The following is a 12,485-nucleotide window of genomic DNA, read 5'->3' as shown; positions in this document are numbered from 1 at the left end:
TACACTCTGTCCAGTGTTGCGTAATAGATTATTTATACCCATGCTCTCCAGAACAACACCTATAAGCGTTGTCTGATCCCCACCATTGTTTTTGTTATCTTACACCACTATGATTAATCATTTGGTTAGGATTTCATTAAGGTTAGGGTTAGTTTGTCATCATCTTTACAATAATAACCACTTGGTGCTTACAACAACAGCGTTCATTGTTAAAAGAGACCAGTGAGCAATGGTCTTCCATGTTAAAGTATGACACGACTGATGTGCTCATTTTTTGGGGGGGAGAGCAGTTTCCAAACTACATGATTTTATTTATGTTTAAAAAAGATATTAACAGGTCAGATTTGGATCAAATTTCAATAATTTGGTCAATACAAAGCAGCAGCAGTTCTACAGCAAGTGAGTTCAGAAGGCCGTGTGAAGGAAAATCAATTTGGTTGTTGGTATCTGCAAACTCACTCTTTTGGTTACTACCAAAAGCTGATGATGACCATAGATGAATCAACCAGTATATTAAGAGATTAATTATAATCTGAATAGGTTCCTCTCCAAGACATAAAAGATACTCAAACTCCTTGAGGCAACAACTCATACCCCCACTAGTTACTTATTACTCCTTAAAAAAGTAATACTACTACTTTACGTATTACTGGGTGATAAAAGTTACTGGTTACGTTACTATATTACTTTCCAGTGTTTTCCACAGAATGAAGGGGGGGGAGGGGGTAAACTTTGTGCAACGGTGTTCACGAGAGAGAGGGAGAGAGAGCGCGAAAGAGGGAGGTGCTGCACGAATATATGCTCCTCAATACAGCTCCTCAATCAAAGATGATTTTAAATACACCTAGTAAAAAAATTAATTTGTGGCAGTCAGAGTTAATTATCCAAATTATAGACTAATTATGGGAAACACTGCTTACACTACCAGCCTCTTTACCCCCAAACAAAGCGTCTCTCCCGACTAACTAATATCATATTCAACAGCAGCAAGGAGTGTGTTTTTTACAAAGTAGGCCTATATAACCTAGGCCTGTTTCTTAACACCACCTGCTGTAATAAAAAAATAAAGGTAAATCCCGACTTTTAAACAGTGTTTTTTCTGCACATGTAGCCTGTTTATAAGAGCAGTATTCAGTAGTTACAAAACGTTACGTTAACGTCACTCTCTCCCGACGAGTCCAAGCATCAGTGACAGCAGCTGCTGGAGTTTCTTTCTCACGTTGCTGTGCTGCTTCTGCAGATGCTTCAAATGTAGAATTTGTTCGCGGTTGAAAGCTTTTTGATGGTCACAGAGAGTTTACACTAGATGACATTGTCCTTTGCATCTCAGACTGTGACACAATAATGGCAGCAGCTACTTACAGCTGTGGAAAGAACGCCTCTCTCCCTCTTCTCCATTCTTCCTTTAGTTTTGGCTATCAGCGGACATGAACAACATAAAGTCCGATGCAGCTGAGCTGCTGCATAGTCGGGGATTCATGTCAAAGGATGGTGCACTCAGTAACGAGTAACGCAACGTTACTTGCCTTAGGCCCCATCCACACTACTGCGTTTTCAAATTAAAACGGATACCTTTTGCTCCGTTTGCACCTCCCGTCCGGACTGAAACGACGAAAACGAAGACTTAAAACGGAGAAGTTTGGAAACGCTGCCAACCCCGTTTTGCGTTTCAAAACTCCAGAGGACGTTTTAGTGAAGACGGGCCAAAACGGATGACTTTAGAAACGATGACGCAGCTGCTCACGCTCGGCTTTCTGATTGGGTCTTGCAAAGCAGAAACACAATGCTAATGACTGGGTTTTTGACATCGTATTTTTATTATAATATTCTGTACCGTGCAAATAAAACTTATCTGCCTACACTCGTACTGTGCATGTCGCCGTTTCCTTTGTGACGACTCCCAGTCGCAGTCCCAGTTTTCTGCCGCCACACTCCCGTGTTCAGCAACAGTCCCAGCTCGTTATTGGTGCATGCAAAAAAAGAAAAATTGGTCTGATGCTTTCTCTGTATTTATTTATTCTTTCGCCAAATCTTCTGTAACTACAGAATAGACCACCTGCTTCATGTTTACACTGGCACGCGCATGCCCAGTGCACCTGAACGGGCCCTACTGTACGTTTTCAGTCGTTTGTAAACTAAAACGGAGTAGTGTGGATGGGGCCTTAGTAACTAGTAATAATATTACTGTTTTAGAAAAGTAACTAGTTACACTACACCTTGGCGTCGTTTTTGGACGTGTAGGGCTCTGCTGTCAAGTTAGCAACAATTGGTACATCTGCAACGTCCAGTACGTAGGCTAGTTAACAATATGAAACAAAAAACGAGCCAATGTTGAAAGCGAGTGTTTATAACGTTGATGAGAGGACAAAGACGGAATATCCTTCTGTCCACAAGAAGGGAAAATAACTCAATGAGAGTGACTTTTGGAAACAGCAGTCAGGTAAACTTATGTTCTCTCCTCTGAAAGTCTGATGTGAGCAGGTTCATGTGCAGCTGTGGTGAATCTCTCTCTGTCTGTTCCGCTACTCGGCTGAGCAGCGCAGATCTGTCTGTGTCTTGGTTGCTTGCCAGACTGTGACTGAACAATATTAGAGTGAAATACAACAATTTATTTTGTTTGATAAATGCCGACGGGCAACGATGTTTACAAACTGCAGCACAGAAATGTTAACCACGTCGTGCGTGAACTTGTGCTCATACAGGTATGAAACTCACGCATTCCAGGAGAAGGGTCCGGCTGAGCGGTGTTACAGTCCACATCCGGACCTTATTGCATTCCAGCAGCAATATTAGTGAGACCAGTCCAGACAACACTGGGATGTGAGGGCACTCCTCATAGGCACACATCATTTTCAGTGAAGGTTTATTTAGTTACAACTCTGGCCTAATGCAAGATGGATTCACATTGACTATTAAAATGTTTATTAGTGGGGCAGACTGGTCAATACGGATGCACATCTCTCAGTAAATAATAAACATCACTTATTCAGTCAAGTCATAGTATAAATTAGGGCTGGACAATAAAACTAATAATTATCGCACTGTAATTTTCCTCAATAACAATATAACAAATCAATAAATATTCAATAAATGTTTGATCTTATTCATTTGAATCATGAACAAATTAACATTTACTTTTTCTATTAAGATATATATTTTGTTTCCATTCGGAAAGATTTCCATTCAGGCTTATTACAGAGACTCAAATGAGCGGTAGTAGTGAGAGCACTGCAGTGTCAGGTGTGACTGTGCAGCAGTGGCAAATTGTTTACATGGCTCACAAGTCAGGTAGGAGCGCCATGGCGGAATTCTTCTTAGGTGGTATCATAGGTAGGTTATGTGTGCTCATGCGCCGTCAAAGCCCTTTTTGACATGACAGAGCCAATATTAATGGGCTGAGCAAGGGAAGCTGCTAAGGCACATACTAACACATTTCATACACTTCAACAATCAAAAATAAATCACAAATTTATATGGAGATTGAGGGGGCCTGTGCCCCAGTAGAGCTTTGTGTCTAGCAACACCCCTGGATGTGGGTAATATCTTCCAAGCTGCGTCACACTGCAACTCAGTACACGATCAAGGTCAGAGGTTGATGATGTAATGTAAAAGTGAACAGAGAGTCTTGAGGTCACCAAACCAGACACTCCTCACTCCTCGGCTGTGCCTAGACTTTGTTCAGAGTTCCCAGTCTGTGAAAATCAAAAACAACAAAGGACAGCCTTGGCAGAGGTCAACACGCAATAAGAACAAAGTTGACTTACTTCTGAAAATGCAAACACCAGGACATCACTATGCTTCAAACAAAGTTCTCGGCAGATTATGGAACAGTGTCTGAAAGATCTGAGGAACTGGGTTGGCCTGCAACTGACAATTTTTCTAACTTTTCAATCTGACTGACGATCCAACAAGCACGTCCACTAAATGCATCGATTGGCCAGGTATGCTAAGGTGTAACAGTTGACAGGATTTGATCTCCTCGCAAGCACTGTGGTGACTTTGGCTCAGGAGATAGAGCCGGTTGCCCGATCAATCCCCGACTCCTCCAGGATGCATGTCAAAGTGTCCTTGGGCAACATACTGAACCCCGAATTGCCCCTGGTGGCTGTTCCACCTGTGTGTGATTGTTAGTTAGTTTGTGTTTGAGCACTTATGTGTGGGCAACCAGGCGTAAGATTGTGAATGCCTTCAGACAATGACTGTGCAAAAGTGTGTACATTATACCCTTTTATATGATTAATGTTGTCTCACCCCTGTGACTGTCGGCTTCACATACAACGCGTTAACGGAAATAAACATAACTCGTAATTACTACAGCTGTATGAATCCAAAGTAAACATTGCTGTGATTTAATTGCAATAAATGGATCAAACTGATGCCAAAATAACCTAAATATGATGCAGATTTGTTAAACATACGAATTCAGTTTTTCGAATTGTCAGGTCTGTCATGTACAACAATAGCTGGAATAAAGTTACAGACACATATTTTCTGAACCAGGTAGTCCAACTTCCTCCTTTTCTTTTCTCCAAGCAATGTCAAGTTTTGCCCATTTTTTTATATAAATAAAACAACAACAGTGGAACCAGATATGCACGGAAGGTCGCTGCCAAGAAGCTCCAGTGAAGATAAATGAAAACGTTTTAATCCCAAAAACTGAAGTAAAAAACTAATTTTATAAAAGCAGTTTACTCCGAGCTCCTCCTGTGAGTAAACGGCGTAGTTGTCAGAGCATAATCCACTCCGGCATTTGGAACCCTAAGTAAGACATCTTCCTTTTTTGAAAATGGAAAACACAAACAGATCATACTAAAATATAAAATATACTTTTAAAGCAGGAAACATTAGAAATAAAGGATTGCCATTAATATAAGCCTGTTCCAAATAAAAGTCTTTCTGTAGCTGAGCTAAATAAAGAATTGAGAATTTACATAAATATATTTTCTGCTATCACTAATTAGTACCTTACATAAACACAATTCTGTGCTCTGTATATACTGTATACATAAGATTTGACATCCGCATGACAAAACTGTTACATAGGTTATAGCTAAATATTCAATATCAAACAAGTAAAAAGAAGCAGTGAGAGTGGATGCTGTGTAGATCTTTCCACCCCAAATGGTGTTCTCATGCTGTGTTGCCATAGAAGCCTGATTCAATGTGTAATTGCTAATGGGCTCATTAGTGAGGGGGAGAGATGTGAGAGAGGAAAGGGAAATGTCCAATGTTGTGATGCAGCTTCTTTTCATGTTAACTGTGCTATATCAACATAGTTAGATGCTCTTTAAAATCAACTGTCATTGGTTTAGAGAGAAATGGAATTTAAGCTGGTATGGGCATCAGAAGGCTGAAGGTGACTGAGGTCCTTAAATCTTCAAAATGTGCTCTTGAAAATCTGGCAGTTGGGGTTTGTTCCCGTCGTCTCAGGCCTCAGCATCACTTTTTCCCTCCTCACCCATGAAAAATCACACAGATCTGAGCGCCCGTGTGCTCAAGGAGCAAACAAAGGACACTGTGTGAAGTCTGTAGGTCAAAGGAATAAAAGAAGAGAAGTTGTGTATTCCAAGAAGTGGATTGAGCTTGATGTGTTGTTATAGACAGCCTAAGTCACTCGCTTCTGCTCCCGGCCCATGGGACCTTATTTTGGAAAACAATACTATAGTAGTCAGTGGAAAGTGATCTGTTTGAACTGTGCCCTGAATTTTACACACATGATGTTAACTTAGCTATGTTCCACGCAGAAATCTATTTCTCACCTCACCTGATGTGTTTAATCCAACGACTCTTGGTCCTTTTTATCATCTTCTCATGTAAGTTCAGTGACGTTTGTTTCAGTAACGTTAGCTTCAGTCATTGAGAGAAAAAGTTATGTCACAAACACAACTTTTGGGTTTGTGGTATTTTTAATTATGGATTTTCACAGTCTTATACTTAAACAGTTTTAAATCCAACTGCGACTTCCTTTACTTTTAAATGTACATTTTGAATTGACCATCATCATATGTGTAATTCAGAGCACAATTCAAACGGGATCAAAAAATTAGTTGTCTCTTGCCATTGACATCGTACTATATATTTTCCGAAGTACGGTCCCATGCTGGTCCACCGGAAGTGGAGGGACTTAGCCTGTCTATTTACTTTGTTTAATAGAATTCATAGCCTTCGTATAATAGGCTACTACTCTGATTAAGAGGCTATTAGCTTCCAAATTTTTTTGAAATGCCTCTTTTGTTTGATCTCAACACTTCCAACAAGACCAATACTGTTTAAAAATGAAAATCAGACCGCTTTATCTGTGGCATACTCCAAACACTGTGGCATATTCCAAACACTTTTACAGCATGACATTTAATTTGCTTTGTTCTCAACATTAGCTGTTCAGGTTCAAGGGTGAATGGTTAATGTCTTGCCATTTAAGAGAACCAGAACTAAAGGAGTGTAGATTAAACTACATAGCAGATGGAAAGACATTTATTTATAGATTAGCTAACCAGATGTTTGATTCTCTGCCTTCATCATGTTTTTAATTGTTTCACATTTTAGGACACTTCAACTGGCGTAAGTTTTTTTGCTGAAGGTGAACTGTTCCCAGAATGTAAGAACTTTCTTAAGAGCTCAAGTACTCCTCTTCTCCAAGGAGCCAATTTTGTTACTTTGGCCTTAGCTCTGATACCCACTTTGACCAAGCTTTTATCTGGTTATGATATATGATGTCCATCCACCCATCGTCAACCACGTATCCTGCGTATTATCCTGTATACAGGGTCGCGGGGGGCTGGAGCCAATCCCAGCTTACATTTGGCGAAAGGCGGGGTACACCCTGGACAGGTCGCCAGTCCATCGCAGGGCCACACATAGACAAACAACCAGTCACACTCACATCCACACCTAAGGACAATTTTGGAGTCACCAGTTAACCTAGACTGCATGTCTTTGGACGGTGGGAGGAAGCCGGAGCACACGGAGAGAAACCACGCGGACTCAGGGAGAACATTTATTTAATTTTTCTACTTGGGGTGCCACTACAAACAAAAAAGTCATACATTTTTTGATATTTGAAGCTGATGAACGGTTGGTGCATTATTCACTCAGCTTTTAGCTCTGATTTGGTCTCCACCAACTCCTGAGGGAAATGTTTGACTCTTTGAAGTCGTCCAAATTCAATGACAAAATATTCCTTACTGCCCTTTAGAATGGCAATAGTTACATTTGAAATTTCACTGAGTATCCGTAAGTGGAAAGGTTCTGGCCCAGTCAGAATACATAGTAAATTAAAACAAATTCATAGCATACTGCCTATAAATCATAAATATCATCATAAATATAGAATCACTTTTTAGCAACATTGTAAACAATACAGTACCCATACAAATACAGACATAAATGTACCTTGAGCTCTGTTATCCATATGTTATACAATATTTCAGAGCTGCCTGTCATCCCTAGGAACTGCTAAGATTTCCAAGTTCATGTAGGTGCTTTTAATACAGTGGGTAGATTGCATTCGTCACCTGTTTAGTGCCCACACACACTCTAACTTGTAACTTGTTAGTAACTCTCGCTCTCTAGATGAGAAGATGATACCAAATATGAAGCTACAATATGGAGAGGCAGTGAAGTCTGAAGACATATATATAATTTGTGTTTTGATTTGTGGATCATGTAACATGCATTTGACACCAGTTTTGAAACAAATTTCTCTCCATACTAGCACCAGCAGCCGGTTAGCTTATAGCTCTGGAAACTGGAGGAAACAGCTAACCAGGCATGAGCCCCCTTAAAACCACAGCTTTTCTTTTTTGTACAAATTTTAAAAGAACAAAATATGAAGTGTTAACTAGTTTGGAGGTGTTTTTAGGCCTAATTTGTTACCTACCTTACCTACATTTGTTTCCAGTCTTGGTAAGTAAACAGGCTCCTGACAGTAGCTTTACCATTCAGACACCAGTGCTATTGATCTTCTCATGTAACTATTGATTAATTTCACTCATTATCATTACAGCTTCACTTCATTTAAATAATCTGTTGGTCTTCTTCAGAAAACTCCTCCAGCATACAGGAAAAGATCAATTTTACATCTCCAGTTTGTTTGGAATAGATCGTTAATAGCCAACATGGCTGACAGAGGCAGATAAAGCAGTAATTATAGAAAGTCAAACTTCAATGACAGGAAAGGAAATAGGAAAATAAATCACAGTACTGCCCACACATTGATTGACAGGTGATCTCTGGGTAATGCAGTGAAAAAACACAACAGCAACACAACATGGGAGCTAAATAAAAACGTTATTTGGGATTACTACTTTAAATGGTTTAACAGGAAGATTTTTAGATATACAGTAGGTTCCCAGGAGGGGGGCCTCTTTGGATTCAGGCCACACGTCCATCAGCTAAGTTGTGATGACTCATGCTGTTACACCATGCCTACGCATCTATCCCTCTGCTGCACACTAGCTTTATCTGTTTCTGTCTTTCCTTTTCCATCCCTCACTGCTGTTGTCACACACACACACACACACACACACACACGTTTATGGACAAACTCTCCTCCCCCTTTATTCTGCTAGGCAAAAAGCTAAAACACAGCATTCTTCACTGCCACCATCTTCCGTGCCCTCAATTTAAACATATCTCCTGCCTAATTCACTCAGTTACGTAACTGACAATTATACAACCAATTCAGCGCACTCCTCAAAGACTAGCCTCACAAGGGCACTCCAAGCGCAGAGGCAAGCAGGGCACTGGTGATGGGGGAAGAGGAGGAAATGTGTAAGTCATTTTAATAAAGAGATGGAATACAGTTAAGACCCATCATGGACTAATGATAGGAAATGAATAACGGGGGAGGGAAGGAGCCAGTGTGAAATTGTCAATTAGGATTTTCTTCCTGTGGTGACTAGAGGGAATTCAATAAGCCAGAGGCAATAGCAGGTCGCTTCTATATGGAGATGACAGAGGCCTGCTTCTCCCTCTCTGTGTGAGCTGAAGCTCTACAAGCTAAAGGCAAACTGCAGATCATAAGATCAACAATAAAGGCAGTGAAGTGGTCATGGAAGAGGGTTTTTTTAATTATACCGTTAATTTCATCCATCTCGGCAGTTTGACTGATGACATGTGTTGTGATTTTTGTTATTCAACAGGATTGAAATGTGTCACTAGAGACTGAATTTGAATTTAACAAACAATCTGAATTTGTTTAACTTGAATAATTGAACTGAAAAATTCAATCTGAATAGCATACTTTTTTTTAATTGATTAGTTTGGTACTGAATTCCAATAAATTTGAAACTCAAAGTAATATCGTGAAACTGAATTCAGTTGCCCTGAAACTGTATTTGATCCTCATTAAAAATTTCAACTCTCCATATACTTTCACATTTAGTCCTCAAAGTTCTCACAATTCAATTTCAGTTCTTGCAGTTCAGTTTCACCTCCAGTCTGTGTGGATTCACAGAACTCCTTTTCAGCCAATCGGCATGCTTGTTTTTTTAACCATTTCCGTTACTCCTGGAAAACTATGAGGGAAAAAACACTCATATCATGCAATGTGATCATCATAATGTAAGATGTAATTGAAACGATTGGCAGCTTCAGTCCAAATATACACTTGTATTGGCTTTGGCCTTCAGAAATTTAAATCACATGAATAAATACCCATATCCACATTATTCTCCTTGTAAGCAACATAATCAGTCTTGAAATGTGGTCCGTTCCGCTCCATCCTGAAATTAACTGAGCTCCTCCAATGTTTTCATGCTGATGGCCATGAGCTTCCCACTGCTCACCCACAACAGAGCCTAGCATTCCTGGGAACATGTGATTTTCCCCTCTGCTTCCCTTCCCACCTCCCTGACCTCCCTGACCACCCAGACACGTGACCACAGAGCCTGTTACTGCCTGGAAAACAGCCCGACCAAGCAGCAAGGAGGCCTCTAACTGCAGAACGAGCAACTTAGATTGTCCTAAATGGTTTCTGATATCTCAGTCAATATAAATGCTGCAGCTAATACAACTACTACCAGCTACAACTGCTGCTGCTCCTACTTGTGCTTGTTGGCCTATATTACCACTGCAGCTACTGCTACTACTGCAACTAATACAACTACAAGTACCACTGTTCCCAGGATCCTAACCCCCTAACCCTAACCTTAGAACAGGGGGAACATAGGACCCTTTATCATGTTCCCATAATGTGCCATGTAAATCTGGGGAACACAGGACCCTGGGAACATAGGAATGACCCCAATACTGCTTCTATTAATACTACTAATGCTACTACAAGTACCACCGCAGCCACCACTTTTCTGTGCTACTGCCACTAGCTAGTACTTGTACTACTACCATTAATACAACTTCTACTGCTATTTCTGTTGCAACTGCTAAATACTATACTACTACTTTTATTAAAACTAACAATGCTACTGCTGTTATTGCTGCTACTATCAATGCCTATCCCCAACTACTTCTACACCTGTAGCTGCTACAACTGCTACTACCACTGTTACTGCTGCTACTTATAATAGTCTTGCTACTAATACCATCCTATTGCTGCTACTCTAGTGCTACTGATAATACTACTACAGCCACTACTGTAGCAAATTATTCTCTCTTCTTTGGAAAATTCTTATTTAGAGTACCAGAACAGGTTTACATGGTTTAATTTTCAAAAAACACCATATTTTTCTCATACTGCACATTGCTGCAGCTCCTCTTTTCACCCTGTGTGTTGTACACTCCGCTCTTGAGCTACAGAGTGATGCATCTTACTTGTACAAAATCTCTGTTGGGAGTTGCACATGCGCAGTTCCCAGGTAAGGACTACTAGCCAATCAGAAGCAGAGAAGGGCGGGTCGTAAGAAACAAGGTAGTGTGATCCAAATCAAAGCCGCTTCAGACTGCGACCGTAACCTAGCAGATGGTATAAGTTACTCTCAAGTCCACAACCACACAACATCATTGTTCCACATCTTACCATAAACCACTACAGAAATCACCATATTTCAACTCAATTTTACATAAAAACTGGCCAAACAATTTGAACGTTTGCTCAATAGCACATCAGGTGTAACATTAGCATTATAGCTATAACTTTAGCTGTGTTAGGCAACATTTACAACAACTCCGCACTTGAACAATCTGTGAAGTTACATTGCCGTGTTTATTTTAAATATAATTCACAACCAATAAAGCATACTTACAGGTTGTGATTGTGAATTTCCAGGCCCAAACAGAGTCGGAGTTGCATCGTCTTTTAGGACTAAACATTGAACTGTTGCCGGTGTTCTGCCGATCTATGCTGGCTTGCCGAAAAATGCTACCATAGCGCAAATCGATAGACTCGACTCTACTCGGCCCTGCTCCATTTTCCATTGCAGATAGTACCCAGAGATAGTACGCAGCTTGTTGTCATAGCACACACATATTCACACACAACTGCCGCCACACCAGTGACCCACACAGCTTTCTCTTTTTTAAGTTAAAACGTATCAACATTCCTCAGAATGTACGGACTCTACGTCCATTTTTATATACAGTCTATGCTCAGGACCCACGGTGGGATTATAGTAGCATGCGGCGGGTGGCCCAACATGCTGCAGCATTCCACTCACCCAGGTCGTCCAGTTGGATTATTGGTATATTTGTGAGTGCTTCTGTTAACTGGCCACCTGCTGTGGATCAGGCATCCTTCGTAGCAGTGGGCAGTGGCCCAGTCTCAATTCCACATCATTTTATTAACCGGACAGCTTAAATTTAAGAAAATTTTAACTACTGTTTTAGTGTGGGTATTTACCAATGGTGTTGCAATAATTACTTTACTTTTACTTTTTTAAATTTCCTTTGTAGCCTAGAAAAAAGATCTGGTGTGTTTAAACCTCCCAGTTAAGGAAAATTGCTGTCATCTGGTAGATTTACAAGAAGTTAATAATCACAAATCTACAAGTTAAAAACTTAAATATTCGCTGACATTGTAGTTATACATTTAGGAGAGAAACTCTCTGAAAATAGTGGAGTATTTTTCAAGGAGCCACATCGCTTCACTTTGCAAGGCTGCAACATCACACACGTCTGCTCATTAGGAATGTAGAAGAAAATTACCTGAGACTTTGAAATCTGATTTAGCAGTGAGGAGATACTCGTGAGTCACTAGGCTATATTATTATGCACCTTACAGGCGTGGGCGTATTCAGAAGAAGAACAGTGATTTGAATTTTTTGTGACTTTCATCATGGATTTTTCTTCTCAGATTATTAACCCCCACTCATCCGTATTTTGTGGACAGGTAAAATAGTCAAATATGTGAAAACAATTGGGATAATTCAATTATAGCCTACAGATGGGCTACATCTCAGAAACAGGCCTATTATTTAATTAAAATCACAGAGGCAGCAGGGCTCGCTGTATGAATGTAATCAATTTAGCTGCAACCGCAGTGGAACAAGTCAGGATGATCAAGTGGTGTGTATTAAGAGCCTACTACTCAT

Source organism: Micropterus dolomieu, linkage group LG09 (assembly GCF_021292245.1).
Source record: "Micropterus dolomieu isolate WLL.071019.BEF.003 ecotype Adirondacks linkage group LG09, ASM2129224v1, whole genome shotgun sequence".
Taxonomy (NCBI): Eukaryota; Metazoa; Chordata; class Actinopteri; order Centrarchiformes; family Centrarchidae; genus Micropterus; species Micropterus dolomieu.
Note: the sequence above shows the minus strand (reverse complement) of the source record.